Here is a 14,439-nt window from a genome sequence, read left to right as displayed (position 1 = left end):
ACTCACTGACAACATACATTTACTGATTGCTGACTCTGCAAAGCCCTGTACTGGGCCCTGAGACTAAAAAGTTCAGCATTTGAGCCCCTCATGGTGTACAGAGATAGACAAGATAAACGCATAAATGCAGTATGATGTGATGTGTGTGATAGCGGGGTATGTATGAAGGCAGTGGGAACCCAGCTGAAGTAGGAATCATTCTGCCTTGAGAGAAAAAAATGGGTAGCTTGAGCTACAAGGAAAAGGTTACATTTGAGCTGGGTCTTGATGGAGGAGAGACTGACGTAAGGGAGAAAGGCATTCTAGGTAAAGGACTCGGGTTCTTTGAAGGGACTCGGCTCAAGAGTGATTTGGGGGGATCTCAGAAGCCCACTGCATTTCCTTTCATCTTTCTCCGCAACTACACTGGGAACACCTTAAAGTCCAAAGACCCAGTCTAAGGCCAGGTGTGGTGGTTCACACCTATAATCCCAGCACTTTAGGAGGCCGAAGTGGGCAGATCACTTGAACCCACGAGTTTGGGACCAGTCTGGGCAACATGGTGAAACTCTATCTCTACAAAAAAAAAAAAAAAAAAAAAAAAAAAAAAAAAAAAAAAAAAAAAAATTAGCCAGGCGTGGTGGTGCACACCTGTAGGTCCCAGCTACTCAGGAGGCTGAGCGGGGAGGATCACATGAGCCCTGGAGGTTGAGGCTGCAGTGAGCCAAGATCATGCCAGGCATGGTGGTGCACACCTGTAGTCCCAGCTACTCAGGAGGCTGAGCGGGGAGGATCACATGAGCCCTGGAGTTTGAGGCTGCAGTGAGCCAAGATCATGCCACTACACTCTAGCCTCGGTGGCAGAGTGAGTGAGACCCTGTCTTCTCTGGCCTGGGCCCCAGACTGTCTCTTGTCCTCCATGTAAGTTCATCTGTCCTGTGTTTCCAGATGCAAATGACTGATAAGATAAACTCACTCATGTTTTGTGTTATTGGGAACGGATGGGTTGTTTTTATTTTTATTATTTATTTATTTGAGACGAAGTTTCACTCTTGTTGCCCAGGCTGGAGTGCAATGGCATGATCTTGGCTCACCACAACCTCCGCCTGCCCGGTTCAAGCGATTCTCCTGCCTCAGCCTCCCAAGTAGCTGGGATTACAGGCATGCGCCACCACACCTGACTAATTTTTTTTTATTTTTAGTAGAGACGGGGCTTTTCCATGTTTGTCAGGCTGGTTTCAAGCTCCCGACCTCAGGTGATCCGCCCGCCTCAGCCTCCCAAAGTGTTGGGATTACAGGTGTGAGCCACCGCACCCGGCCTTTTTTTTTTTTGTTATTTTGAGATGCAGTCTTTCTCTATTGCCTAGGCTGGGGTGCAGTGGCGCGATCTTGGCTCACTGCAACCTCTGCCTTCCGAGTAGCTGGGACTACAGGTGCACGCCACTACACCCGGCTAACTTTTGTATTTTTGGTAGAGATGGCATTTTGCCATATTGGCCAGGGTGGTCTTGAACTACTGAGCTCATGTGATCTGCCTGCCTTGGCCTCCCTAAGTGCTGGGATTACAGACATGAGCCACCAAGCATGGCCTAGGTTATTTAATTAATTCAATAAATAATTCTTTCACCCAGCATTAATTTAGGCTTAGTATGTGCAAGGCACAGAAAAGATTATAGTGTGGTGCTTAAGGGACAGGCTTAAAATCAGAATGACTGAGTCTGAATCCTACTAATTAACTGGGAGGTCTCATTCAAGGAAGGTACTTAACTCCTCAATGTTCTCCTCTAGAAAATAGGAATAATAATGCTCCATAGTGTTGTGGAGATTCAATAGGAGAGCCCACATGTGAACTCAGCTTGGTGCCCAGTATAGTAAATATTAATTAATGGTGGTATATACAGTATAGTATATATGTCTGTGTGTATATATATACACATGCACACACATATATATTATAAATATATAAATAATATATGATACACATATAGTATTTACATATAAAGTATAAATACATATACACATGTACATATATTACTAAGTAGTGTATGACATATATGTGTGTGTATGCCTGTGTGTGTGTATATATGTGTATGTATGTATATATCCATTCCTATTCTTAGGGAATTTAAAGACTTCAAATGGGAAAGAAAACCACTCAAATAACCAGAACATTATAATGTATTTTTCCCAGGTGATGTATTAGTGTTTGAAACAGTGACTTTCTGGAGTCATTAATCAAAGGACAGTTATTCTTAGGGAGATTCTTTTTTTTTTTGGAGAGAAATTAGGATTGATGAATGGAAGGAGGTAGACTTTTGTCTCAGTATAAAGGAGATATTTTTAACAGAGCATCTTGTCGGGCGCAGTGGCTCATGCCTGTAATCCCAGCAGTTTGGGAGGCCGAAGTGGATGGATCATCTGAGGTCAGGAGTTCGAGACCAGCCCGGTCAATGTGGTGAAACCCCATGTCTACTAAAAATAAAAAAAATTAGCCTGGTGTGGTGGCGGGCACATGTAATCCCAGCTACTCAGGAGGCTGAGGCAGGAGAATCGCTTGAACCCGGGAAGCAGAGGTTGCAGTGAGCCAAGATTACACCATTGTACTCCAGCCTGGGCAACAAGAGCAAAACTCCATCTCAAAAAAAAAACAAAAAACAAAAAAAGAAAAACAAAAAAAGAGAGCATCTTGGAGGTAGTGAGCTCCTCATGTCCTGGAAGGTGACCAAGCACAGGCTGGCTATTGGTAGAGAGGCTTCCTGGATTCTTTAGGAGGTTGTATAGGGGATTCTAGGCTCCTCAGAAGCATTTTGCAAAGGGCTCTCTTTCCCAGCCATGTTCCTGAAGCCTTTTCTCTCTCCCTCTTTGGATACCTCCCTCCTTTGGCAGGACCTGGAACTCTGTACATATAATGGTGCCTGAGGCAGCTACCAGGGCAGGTGCCTCGTGCAGGTGACCTGGCACCTTATCTCCCCTGCCCCCGTCTCTCTCCTGCCTTTTCTGGCTTAACTCTTAGAGCAGAAATAACCCAAGGCCAAATATTAACTGTGAAACCATAAAACCATGTGAAGGCCAGGTGGCTTCCAGTGGCCTGGACTCTTGGTGCCCTGTTATCGAGAAATGCTCTCTCACCTCTCAATGGGTGGAGAGGGTGGAGTGGCTGGGATGATGACAAGGGACCCAGAACTTTAGCCTTCCACCCAAGTGGAATGGTGGGCAGAGGCTGCCTCTGTTGCCTGAGGCTTCCAGGGGGATTGTTGGAATCTGTTCCTTGGGGCCTGGGGAGAGACAACTGCAGCATCTTTTAGCATCAACAGATGCTAAAGATGCAATCAGGAACTCTCTTAGCTTGTGCAAAGTTTTCACAGGCACCTACATAGTACTGGAATATGCATCTACCACTCATGTACCCTGGTATATACTCATCTGTACACTGTGTCTTACTCATCTTCAGAACTTGGCACAGTGCCTGCAACAACAATCCATCTTTGTTGAACTGATGAGTGAACAGTGAATGAACAAATATTTGTGCCCACCCACACACTCATCCACACATGTAGATATTTGCAGGAGGGTACCTGTAGGTACACATGCATGTTCACATTATGCCTACACAACATGCACACACATTCAGACCAAACACAATAGCATAAATGTACCTGTCCATACACACCAGCACAGAACAGTCACATGCATATAAATATGTATGTAAATTTACAGATTCCTGAATGACCCAGCAGAATGGCAGAGGTGGTGGCTACTGATATGGCTCCGATGATGGGAGGAACACCAGGGTCCTTGGTCTTGCGCCAATGTAGGTAAGTGACACGGACACACATAGAGTAGTTTTAAGGAGCAAAATGTTTAATAGGCAAGAAAGAAGAAGAAAAAGAAAAAACAGCTGTCCTGTACAGAGACAAAGGTGGGGGCTCAGAACAAAGAGGAACCCCGTGTGTGGCGGAAAAAGTGGTTGCTTATATTGGGATGCTGGAGGAGGAGGTGTCTGGTTTGCATAAGGCCCAGGGGATTGGTTTGGCCAGGTGTGTCATTTACGTAGCCCGAGAAAAACCTGGCCCTCCCACCTTAGTTCTTTAATATGCAAATGCGGGTCACCATGATGTTCAAAACATCATTTTTCAACTGGAAAGACCACCTCTCGGTTGTATGCTGGGACGCCTGCACACACTCTGTTATGAACTGAATTGTGTCCCCTGTAAAATTTGTATGTTGAAGTCCTAACCCACAATACCTCAGAATGTGACTATATTTGGGGAGAGGTCTTTTAAAGAGATTATTAAGGTTAAATGAGGTCACATGGGTGGGCCCTGATCCAGTCTTACTGACATCCTTTTAAGAGGAAATTTGGGCCAGGTGTGATGGCTCTCACCTGTAATCCCAGCACTTTGAGAGGCCGAGGCAGGCGGATCATCTGAGGTCAGGAGTTCGAGACAGGCCTGGCTAACATGGTGAAACCCCGTTTCTACTAAAAATACAAAAAATTAGCTGGGCGTGGTGGTGCGTGCCTGTAATCCCAGCTACTCTGGAGGCTGAGGCAGGAGAATTGCTTGAATCTGGGAGGCGGAGGTTGCAGTGAGCCAAGATCGTGCCACTGCACTCCAGCCTGGGCGACAGAGCGAGGCTCCGTCTGAAAAAAGGAAAAAAAAAAAAAAAAAAAAGAAGAGGAAATTTGAACACACAAACAGGCATCAAGGATGCATGCAGACAAAGAAAGACCACGTGAGGATATGTGAGGAGACGGCCCTCTGCAAGCCAAGGAGAGAGGCTGAAGGAGAAACCAAACCTGCTGCCCTTAATTTTGGGCTTCTATCTCTCAGAACTGTGAGCACATACATTGCTATTATTTAAGCCATCCAGCCTGTGATATTTAGTAATGCAGCCCTAGCAAAGTAATACATACTCCAGAACTTTCATCTCTCTCTTCTCTAGATTTTGTACAGCAGGAGGAGGACGGGGCTGAGGAGACCTCACCACTACAAGTAGGACCAAGTTCAGTGTCTCTTGGCTTCTTGCAATCTCTTGGAGAAAATGTACTGGGCTGGCTGGGAGCTGCCCTTGGCTGTTGTTTCCTTAAAGAATCATGATAGGGCCAGCATGGTGGCTCATGCCTGTAATCTCAGCACTTCGGGAGGCCAAGGCAGGACGATTACCTGAGGCCAGGAGTTTGCTGCCAGCCTGGGCAACATAGCGAAACCTCATCTCTACCAAAAAAAAAAAAGCCAGCTTAGGAGAGGTGGTTGGTGCATGCTTGTAGTCCCAGCTATTCGGGAGGCTGAGATGGGAGAATCACCTGAGCCCAGAAGTAGGAGGTTACTGTGTGCCATGATCACACCACTGCACTCCAGCCTTGGAGACATAGTGAGACTCTTGTCTAAAAAAAAAAAAAAAAAGAACCATGACAATAGGCGGAGGAAAACAGTCTTAGATTCTAAAGGGGTGAATCCCCAAGCAGGCTGGAGCCAGTGTGAAGATATTTATGAAGTGTTTGTATGTGCACATGTTGGTGTGGAGGCAGCCCCAGCCTGCCGTCTTTTTTCTTAAAAAGAGGGTGATGCTATGATTTCACTCTGAGCTGCACATTTCAAAGTCGAGGACTAGGAGGCAAGAACTCTGGCTTGAGTTTTGGGTTCTACCACCAACTTGCTGCATGGACTTAAGCAAATTGCTTCACTTTCATGGACTCTGGATTCTCATTTACATGGTTGCTTGTTTCATAGGGTTCCTGTAAAGGATCCAAGGAGCTAAGGGAGCTACAGGCGCTTTGAAGAGTTAAGAACATTAAGGACTTTTCTAGCGGCCAGGACTTACTTTTCAGTTGGGTGAAAAGCATTTCAAATAGTCCGGCATCCTCAAAAATGAACCTGTGCCGAGTCCTGTGAAGTTTATACAATAAAGGGCTAAACACAGCATACTTTCTGCTCTCAAGGGGGTAGGCCAACCAAGAATACCCACAGAGGCTGGTCACTATGACCCCAAGCAGTCAGCCGTATACTGGGATAGAGTATAGTATAGAGAGGTGCTAAGGATGCTGTGGTCTTGGGGCTTTGAGAAGTCAGAGAAGGTTTCATGGAGGTAGTGAGGATTGGCTGAATTTGGTTGGGTAGATGGCAGGAGTTGGAGGTAATGGAGTGTTCTGAGTGGAAGAGTCAGGATGGCCCTTGGTCCGTGGAGGCAGGAGAGGAATGATGCCACATCAGAGTTACAGGTAAAGATTAAAAGGGAAAACCAGAGTGATGAGGTTAATTTTTGAGTCCTTCCTGGAACTGACCCAGCCCAATGGTTAATCTTTTTGGCCCCTTGGACCCTGTCCCAGGCATACATACACACAACCTGGGGATCCAGAGCAGCCCAGGGCAGAGCTGAGGGAGAACTTGGAGGTCACCCTGCTCAAGCCTGATCCCATTCCAGAAGCAAGACAGAAGATAGATAGAGGGACTGAGGTTTCACAAGGAGTTAGTTGGTAATGCAGAGATTTGAGCTCAGGTCTCCAGAGACAGTCTAGTACTTTTTCTAGGTCATCACCTGGGTCTTAAAAGTGGACTGGGTTTCAGAGACTTTTACCTAGTGTTGGGGAGGGTTGAGAGTTTGGATCCTAACTTGTAAGTGTAGCTGTATTTGTTGATTGTTTCTGAGTGCAGAGCCTAGGATTGCACACTGGATAGGCTCCTGCAGGTAACTGAGGTAGTCTGTTCCTGTGCCTCGGGACTTCAGGAGTGACCAGAAGGCCCTCCGTGTTCCTGCCTGGCTAACTGATAGCTACCATTTCACTAGAAGGACTTCATGCCCACAGCTGGAGGCTTTGATCTTTTTCACAATGCTATTTTGCTCTGGGAGGGACATTCATAGCAAACTTTGAATTAGTTGATGATATAACTCAGTGTAAAGTGTGGTGTGGGGGAAGGAACAGATCCTTTCCTGAGAGCTAATTTTGATGGGGAAAGAAAGCATGAAGGTATTTAGTGCAATGAAAAGACAAAGGCAGCCAGGGAGGCCTGGCCCTTAGGATCTAGTCTGGAGGTTCGGAGCTTGGTTTCAGAATTAGGCAGATTTTTCTTTTCCTTGTTAAAAAAGCAGTATCACCTAATTACAGATTAATCAGAAAACACAGAGAGCAATGATAGCAGAAGAAATAATCCCTACAGTCCCATTCTCCCCTTCTCCCTTAAATGGCCATTATTAGTGCCTAGGTATAGTCCCTCTAGTCCCTTCTCTATGCATATTTTATGTATGTGTGTGTACATATATAGTGTACATGTGTGAGTTTCAGATTTCGAACCACCAGAACTGTGAAACAAGAAATTTCTTTTTCTTTTGTTTTTTTTTTTTGAGACAGAGTCTTGCTCTGTTGCCCAGGGTGGAGTGTAGTGGCGTGATCTCGCCTTACTGCAACCTCTTCCTCCCAGGTTCAAGCAATTCTCTGCCTCAGCCTCCTGAGTAGCTGGGATTACAGGCGCCCACCACCACACTCGGCTAATTTTTGTATTTTTAGTAGAGACGAGGTTTCACTATGCTGGCCAGGCTGGTATGGAACTCCGGACCTCGTGATCTGCCTGCCTTGGCCTCCCAAAGTGCTGGGATTACAGGCGTGAGCCACCGCACTTGGCCAAGAAAATAAATTTCTATTGTTTGAGCCACCGGTTGCGGGACTTTGTTATGGTAGCCCTAGAAAATGAATGCAAGTGCCCTAGAGCTGTGGTTCTTAAAGTGTGGTTCTTGGACCAACAGCATCAGCATTACCTGGGATTTGTTCGGCAACATGTGTATATACATTGATATTATTTGTATGTCTACTATATGTATGTGTATATAAGTAAAAAGTAGCATATAACCTCCTTGCTTTCACTCTGATCTGGAAAGTTTGCTGAGCTGTAGACTGGACAGCACGTGCTTGTGGACATCTCAAAGCAGGTCCCTCTTGTGCCAATTTGTTTTTAATACCCTCTTGTTGTCTCTCTTCATTACCCTCTAGAGCAAGCGTTGGTAAACTTTTTCTGTAATAGGCCAGCTAGTAAATATCTTGTTTTGTGGGCCATATGGTCTCCGTCACAATGACTTGACTGCCATTGTAGCACAAAAGCAGTCATAGATAATATGTAAGTGGATGATCGTGAACATGTTCCAGTCACACTTCATTTACAGACAATGAAATTTGAATTTCATGTGATTTTCATGTGTCATGAAATAGTCGTCTTCTTATAATTTTTTCAACCATTAAAAAAATGTAAAAATCACCTGGGCATGGTGGCATGCACCTGTAATCCCAGCACTTTGGGAGGCTGACCGAGGAGGGTGGATCGCTTGAGCCCAGGAGTTCAAGACCAGCCTGGGCGACATGGTGAAAGTCCGTCTCTCCAAAAAAATATACAAAAATTAGCTGGACATGGTGGCGACTGCTTGTAGTCCCAGCTACTGGGGAGGCTGAGGTGAAAAGATTGCTTGAGCCTGGGAGGCGGAAGCTGCAGTGAGCAGAGAGTGCACCACTGCACTCCCTGTGTCAAAAAAAAAAAAAAGTGAAAATCAAGCCGGGTATAGGTGGTGTGTGCTTGTAGTCCCAGCTACTCAGGAGGCTAAGGCAAGAAAATTGCTTGAGCCCAGAAGTTGGAGGCTGCAGTGAGCTATGATAGCGCCATGGCACTCCAGCCTGCGTGACAGAGTGAGACCCCATCTCTTAAAAAAAAAAAAAAAAGTAAGTAAAAATCATTATTAGTTTATAGACAACACAAAAAACCATGGTGGGCTAAGTTTAGCCCATCGCCGTACCTAGCTGACCCTTGCTCTGTAGTAGTGATGTCTGATAGAACTTTCTGTTCTGATGGAAATGTTCTGTATTTGTGCTGTCAAATACAGTAGCCATGAGCCATATGTGGTTACTGAGCACTTGAAATGTGCCCAAGGTGACTTGAGGAACTCAGGTTTCAGTTTTATTTCATATTAATAAATGTAAATTTAAATAGCCATTTGTGCCTGTGACTCCTGTATTCAATAGGGTGTTATTTTCTGAGGGCTGCTATACCAAATTACCACAAGTTGGGTGGCTTAAAACAACGTAAATTAATTTTTTCATAGTTCCAGAGGCTATGAGCAAATAAACCAGGTGTTAGCAGAGCCATACTGCTTCTGAAGGCTCTAGGGAAGAATCCTTCCTTGCCCCTCTTCCAGCTTCTGGGGGCTTCTGGCACCCTTGGTGTCCTTTAGCTTGTGGATGCATCACTCCAGTCTCTGCCTCCATTGTCACATGGCATTCTCCGTGTGTGTGTGTGTGTGTGTGTGTGTCTCTCCAAATCTTGCTATCTTTATAAGCACACCGGCCATTGGATTTAGGGCCCATCTGAATCCAGTATGACCTCATCTTTACTAATTACAACGGCAAAGACCCTATTTCCAAATAAGGTCACATTCTGAGGTTCTAGGTGGACATGAATTTTGGGAAGACACCAATCAACCCAGTATAGCTAGAGTAGCTCTAAAGCAGTGGTTCTTAAATTTAGTGTGCATCAGAATCACCTGAGGACTTGCTGAACCATAGCTTGCTAAGCCCCATCCCCAGACCTTCTGATTGGTAGGTCTTGTTTGTCTAACAAATCCCATGTATTTTGATGCTGTTGGTTCAGGGACCACACTTTGGGAACCATTGCTATAGTACTCTTGCATTCATTTCTAGGGTTACCATAACAAAGTCCCATAAACCTGGTGGCTTAAACAATAGAAAGCTATTTTCTCACAGTTCTGGAGGGTAGAAGTCTGAAATCAAGGTGTTGGCGGGGTTGGTTCCTTCTGAGGGCCTTGAGGGAAGATCTATGCCAGGCCTCTCTCCTTGGCTTGTAGATGGCAGTCTTCTTATTCGCATGGCATTTTCACCGTGTGTGTGTCTCCATGTCCAAGTTTCCCCTTTTTATTAGGACAACAATCACATTGGATTAGGGCCCACCCTAATGACCTTATTTTAATTTGATGACCTCTCTAAAGACCGTATCTCCAAATAAGGTCCCATTTTGAGCTACTGGGAGTTAAGACTTCAGCATGAATTTTTTTGAGGGATAAGACACAAACGCATAACAGAGCTTGACTATGCTTTTGGCACCTTGAGCTAAGGGGTACCTTCTTGGAGCTCCTGTGTACAAGATAACTGTGCTTCTCTTGTCTTTGAACTCAGGATAGAAGCTGGCCTAGATGAAAGTTTCTAGGACAAGGAGGCAGGAGTCTTGGCTTCCAGTTCTGCTCTGTTGACACCTGACTGGGGACTTGGACAAATAACTTGTCTCAGGGACTTGGACAAATAACTTGTCTCAAGGTCTTAGTATCTCCTTGGTCTTTGGTGAGCTCTGATAATCAGTGATTCACAGGTGACAAGACCAGGTTAGTTTTTGGTTCATTCTCGGCCTCTGTTCTGTCTGTAGGCCCTCAATTTGTGCTAGTGAGACCAAGGCTGGGAATATGATCCTTTCGGGCTCATTGATTTTTTCTGTGCTCACTTTATCAATATTTTACTCATTCATTCAACAAACACTTATTGAGCATCTCTTGTGTAGTAGGCATTGTGCTCAACAGGACAGGGTCTTGGCTCTTCTTAGCTCAGACTGGTGGTGAGAGACATATAACCGGATAATCAGCAATACTTTTTTTTTTTTTCTTGAAGAGAATACTTTTTTTTTCTTGTGTTTCCCAGGCTGGTCTTGAACTCCTGGGCTTAAGCGATCCACTTGTCTTGGCCTCCCAGAGTACTCAGATTACAGGCATGAGCCACTGTACCCAACCTGAGAAACACATTTGATGAGTGTTATGGCTACTGTTAATTTTTTTTTTTTTTGAGACAAGGTTTCACTCTGTCACTTGGGATGGAGTGCAGTGATGTGATCATGGTTCACTGCAGCCTTGACCTCCTGGGGTCAAGTGATCCTCCCACCTTAGCTTCCCTAGTAGCTGGGACTGTAGGGCCATGCTACCACATCTGGCTGATTCTTGTATTTTTTTAAGAGATGGGCTTTTGCCATGTTGCCCAGGCTGGCCTTAAACTCTTAGGCTCAGTCAATCTACCCACCTTGGCCTCCCAAAGTGCTGGCATTACAAGTGTGAGCCACTGCACCCAGACAAAATTTTTAATTGGGAAGCCACTAGGCTGACATGGCTCCAGCATATTAAGTCCCAATGTAAACAGTAAAACAGAATTAGAGACTTCATCAATCAGAAACTTCTAACTAACTTCTAAATAGGGACTTTTTGCTCTAACCAATCAAATATGTTTTCTTTGTCTTTCTTCCACAAACACCTTATGAAAGTTTCTCACCCCCATCCCCCAGTGCAGTGCTAAATTGCTTGTGGTCTGGTGCTGCCTGATTCATGAATCACTGTCTGCTAAAATAAACTCTTTAACACTGTAATGTGCCTAAGTTCTTTTAACATTATGTGATAAACATAATGTGCTATGGGAACTAGGATGGTAGGTTGGGTAGTTCTGCCTGGGGGTGTCAGAAAAGGATTTAATGAAGAGATGAGCTGTATTATTATTATTTTTTAAGAGATGGAGTCTTACTTTGTCATCCAGGCTGGAGTATAGTGGCGTGATCATAGCTCACTGCAGCCTCAAACTCCTGGGTTCAAGTGATCCTCCTGCCTCAGCCTCCCAAGTAGCTGGGACTACAGGCATATGCCATTGTGCCAAGCTAATTTTAACATTTTTTTGTAGAGACAGGGTCTTGCTTTGTTGCCCTGGTTGGAATGCATCTTAAAGGTTGAATTGTAGTTCTATGGGGACAGAGGGCCAAGAGAGGAATTCTAAGAAGAAGAGGAATTCTAAGAAGAAAGAACAGCTTGTGCTGTTCCTGGCAGGTATGAAGAGTAACTGGGTATGTTTGGTGCTCCAAGACATGTGGACTACTAGTGGGAGATGAGGCTGAAAATACGGTTTCAGAACAAGGAAGGATGTTGTATGCCAGGCCAAGGAGGTTAGACTTCATCCCGAGCCAAAAAGGAACCGTGAGGGTTTTTACACTGGGGGATTTACATGTTGACATGTCTGTTTTGAGAAGCTGTGTCTGGCCTGAGGAGTCTAGAGGCAGGGAGGGCAGTTAGGGGGTCAGTCCTATGGCTCAAGTGACTGATGACGAGGTCTGAACCAAGGCAGGGGTCATGGTGGTAGAGAGGAGAGGACAAATTCAAGAAGATGTTTAAGGTCTTTAGCTTGGGCAACTGCGTGTTTGGTTGTGCAGTGGCTGGCCAGGGAAGAGGAGGAAGAAGGTTTGGGTGGAGAGAGTAATGTCTTGTTTTGGACATACGACATTCAAGGGGTCTGGGCACCACCCAGGGAGGTGTCTTCAGTCAGCTTGTGAACTGTAAGTCTGTAGCTCCAGAAAGGGACAGGGCTCATCGCAGGCATCTCCTCCTGCTCATTGCTCCAGCCACACTGCCCTTCTCTCCCTTCTTAGATCATTCCAGCCAAGTTTATTCCACCTTAGGGCCTGTGATATGACTCTTCCTCTGGTTTTCCACATGGCTGGCTCCTTTCATTCTTTTTTTTTTTTTGGTAATTTTTTTGGGAGATGAGTCTTGCTCTGTCACCCAGGCTGGAGTGCAGTGGCACCATCTTGGCTCACTTCAGCATCCGCCTCCCAGGTTCAAGAGATTCTCCCATCTCAGCCTCCCAAGTAGCTGGGATTGTAGGTACCTGCCACCACATCCAGCTAATTTTTGTTTATATATTTATTTATTTATTTATTTCAGAGTCTTGCTTTGTCGCCCAGGCTGGAGTGCAGTGATATGATCTCAGCTCACTGTAACCTCCACCTCCTGGGTTCAAGCGATTCTCCTGCCTCAGCCTCCCCAGTAGCTGGGATTCCAGGTGTGCTCCATCACTCCTGGCTAATTTTTGTATTTTTAGTAGAGACGGGGTTTCACCATGTTGGCTAGGCTGATCTTGAACTTCTGACCTTGTGATACACCCGCCTTGGCCTCCCAAAGTGCCGGGATTAAAGGCATGAGCCACTGCACCTGGCCAATTTTTATATTTTTAGTAGAGGCGGGGTTTCATCATGTTGGCCAGGCTGGTCTAGAATTCCTGATCTTAGGTGATCCACCCACCTCGGCTTCCCGAAGTGCTGGGATTACAGGTGTGAGCCACTGCACCCGGCCTCACTGTTTAGCTCTCAGCAGTGTAAGGGCAGAGACTTTATTTTATTTGGTGCTCTATCCTCAAGGCCATCTACTATGTGCCAGGAGCTCAATGCATATCTGTTGAATGAATAAGTGATTGGCGGCTAAAGTCTGGGAGTGAAGCAGGGGGAGAGGATGCACATTAACATTAGAGGGATCTGGCTAGGTGCGGTGGCTCATGCCTATAATCCTAGCACTTTGGGAGGCTGAGGCTGGAGGACCACTTGAGACCAGGGGTTCGAGTCCAGCCTGGGCAACACAGTGAGACCTCATCTCTACCAAAAAATTAAGAAAATTAGCCAGGTGTGGTAGCATTCACCTATAGTCCCAGCTACTTGGGAGGCTGAGGCAGAGGGATCACTTGAACCCAGAAGTTTGAGGCTGCAGTGGGCTCTGATCACTCCAGCCTGGGAGATAGTGTAAGAGTCAGAGTGCCTGAACTCAAATTCCGCTCTTACTAGCTGTGTTAACTGGGACCAGTGCCTCAGTTTCTTCATCTGTAAAATGGGGATAATAATGGTATCTACCACTCTGGGTTGTTTTAAGGACCAAATGAGACCTCTCATGGCATGTTCAGTAAGTGTTAGCCATTATTATTAATTAAATACTACCTTATGCCAGATAACATGCAAGGGACTTTCAGTGCAATTTTTTTAATTCTCACAATAACCTGTTGAGATAGGAATTAAAAAAAAATCAATGTTTTACACTCAGAAAGAGGAAGTCACGGAATCACACATTTACCAGTTGAGAAGTAGAGGTACTGGAAGTTAAGCCCGGGTTTGTCTGACTTTAATGCCTGTGCTCCTAACCATTACACTGCACTCATCTGCAGATGTGACCTTGGAGTCCTGGTGTGGTAAAGTGAATCGGCTGCAGAGGCCTGCCAGAACTCAGAGGTCCTGCCTCCTAGAGCCTTAGCTTCCCTAATCCAGCAGAGATCCTCTCCAGAAAGGGTATCAGCAGCACAAAGGCTGTCTCAAGATGAGGTGCACCCTGAGATCAGTCTTCCTACCTCTGACTGGGAAGACTGGCAGTGGACCTGGGATACCTTGTGAAATGCACAGCCTAGTGATCCACACCAAACTACAGACCAGAATTTTTATGACCAGTCATCACATTTCTCTCCAATATCTAGAACCTTTGGGTAGGATAAGAGACTTCAATTAAAACGCAATCTTCCCCTTTGACCAATTACTCTTTAATTATCTTCCTCCTCACTAACCTCTGCTGATACCATGACAAGTAAGAGAAAATGACTTTTGAATTAGTTCATTGGTGACAAAGTCTTCTAAGGAA

At 45.4% G+C, this 14,439-nt stretch overlaps 1 long non-coding RNA gene across 3 annotated transcripts in view; it reads left to right on the top strand.

The window, feature by feature from the left end:
- The window catches only part of LOC103223198 (uncharacterized), a 70,588-nt gene that overhangs the window by 15,850 nt on the left and 40,299 nt on the right, over positions 1-14,439 (top strand). For 2 of the 3 annotated variants that reach the window (XR_493724.3, XR_493726.3), the window contains exon 3: positions 3,697-3,794. This is a non-coding gene — a long non-coding RNA (uncharacterized lncRNA). Of the gene's footprint in view, positions 1-3,696; positions 3,795-4,923; positions 4,974-14,439 lie in introns of all 3 variants that reach the window. The other variant, XR_012089468.1, reaches the window with a different exon arrangement.

This window comes from Chlorocebus sabaeus, chromosome 19 (assembly GCF_047675955.1).
Source record: "Chlorocebus sabaeus isolate Y175 chromosome 19, mChlSab1.0.hap1, whole genome shotgun sequence".
NCBI lineage: Eukaryota > Metazoa > Chordata > Mammalia > Primates > Cercopithecidae > Chlorocebus > Chlorocebus sabaeus.
The sequence above is the reverse complement of the archived record's forward strand: the minus strand, read 5'-3'. Positions and strand labels throughout refer to the sequence as shown.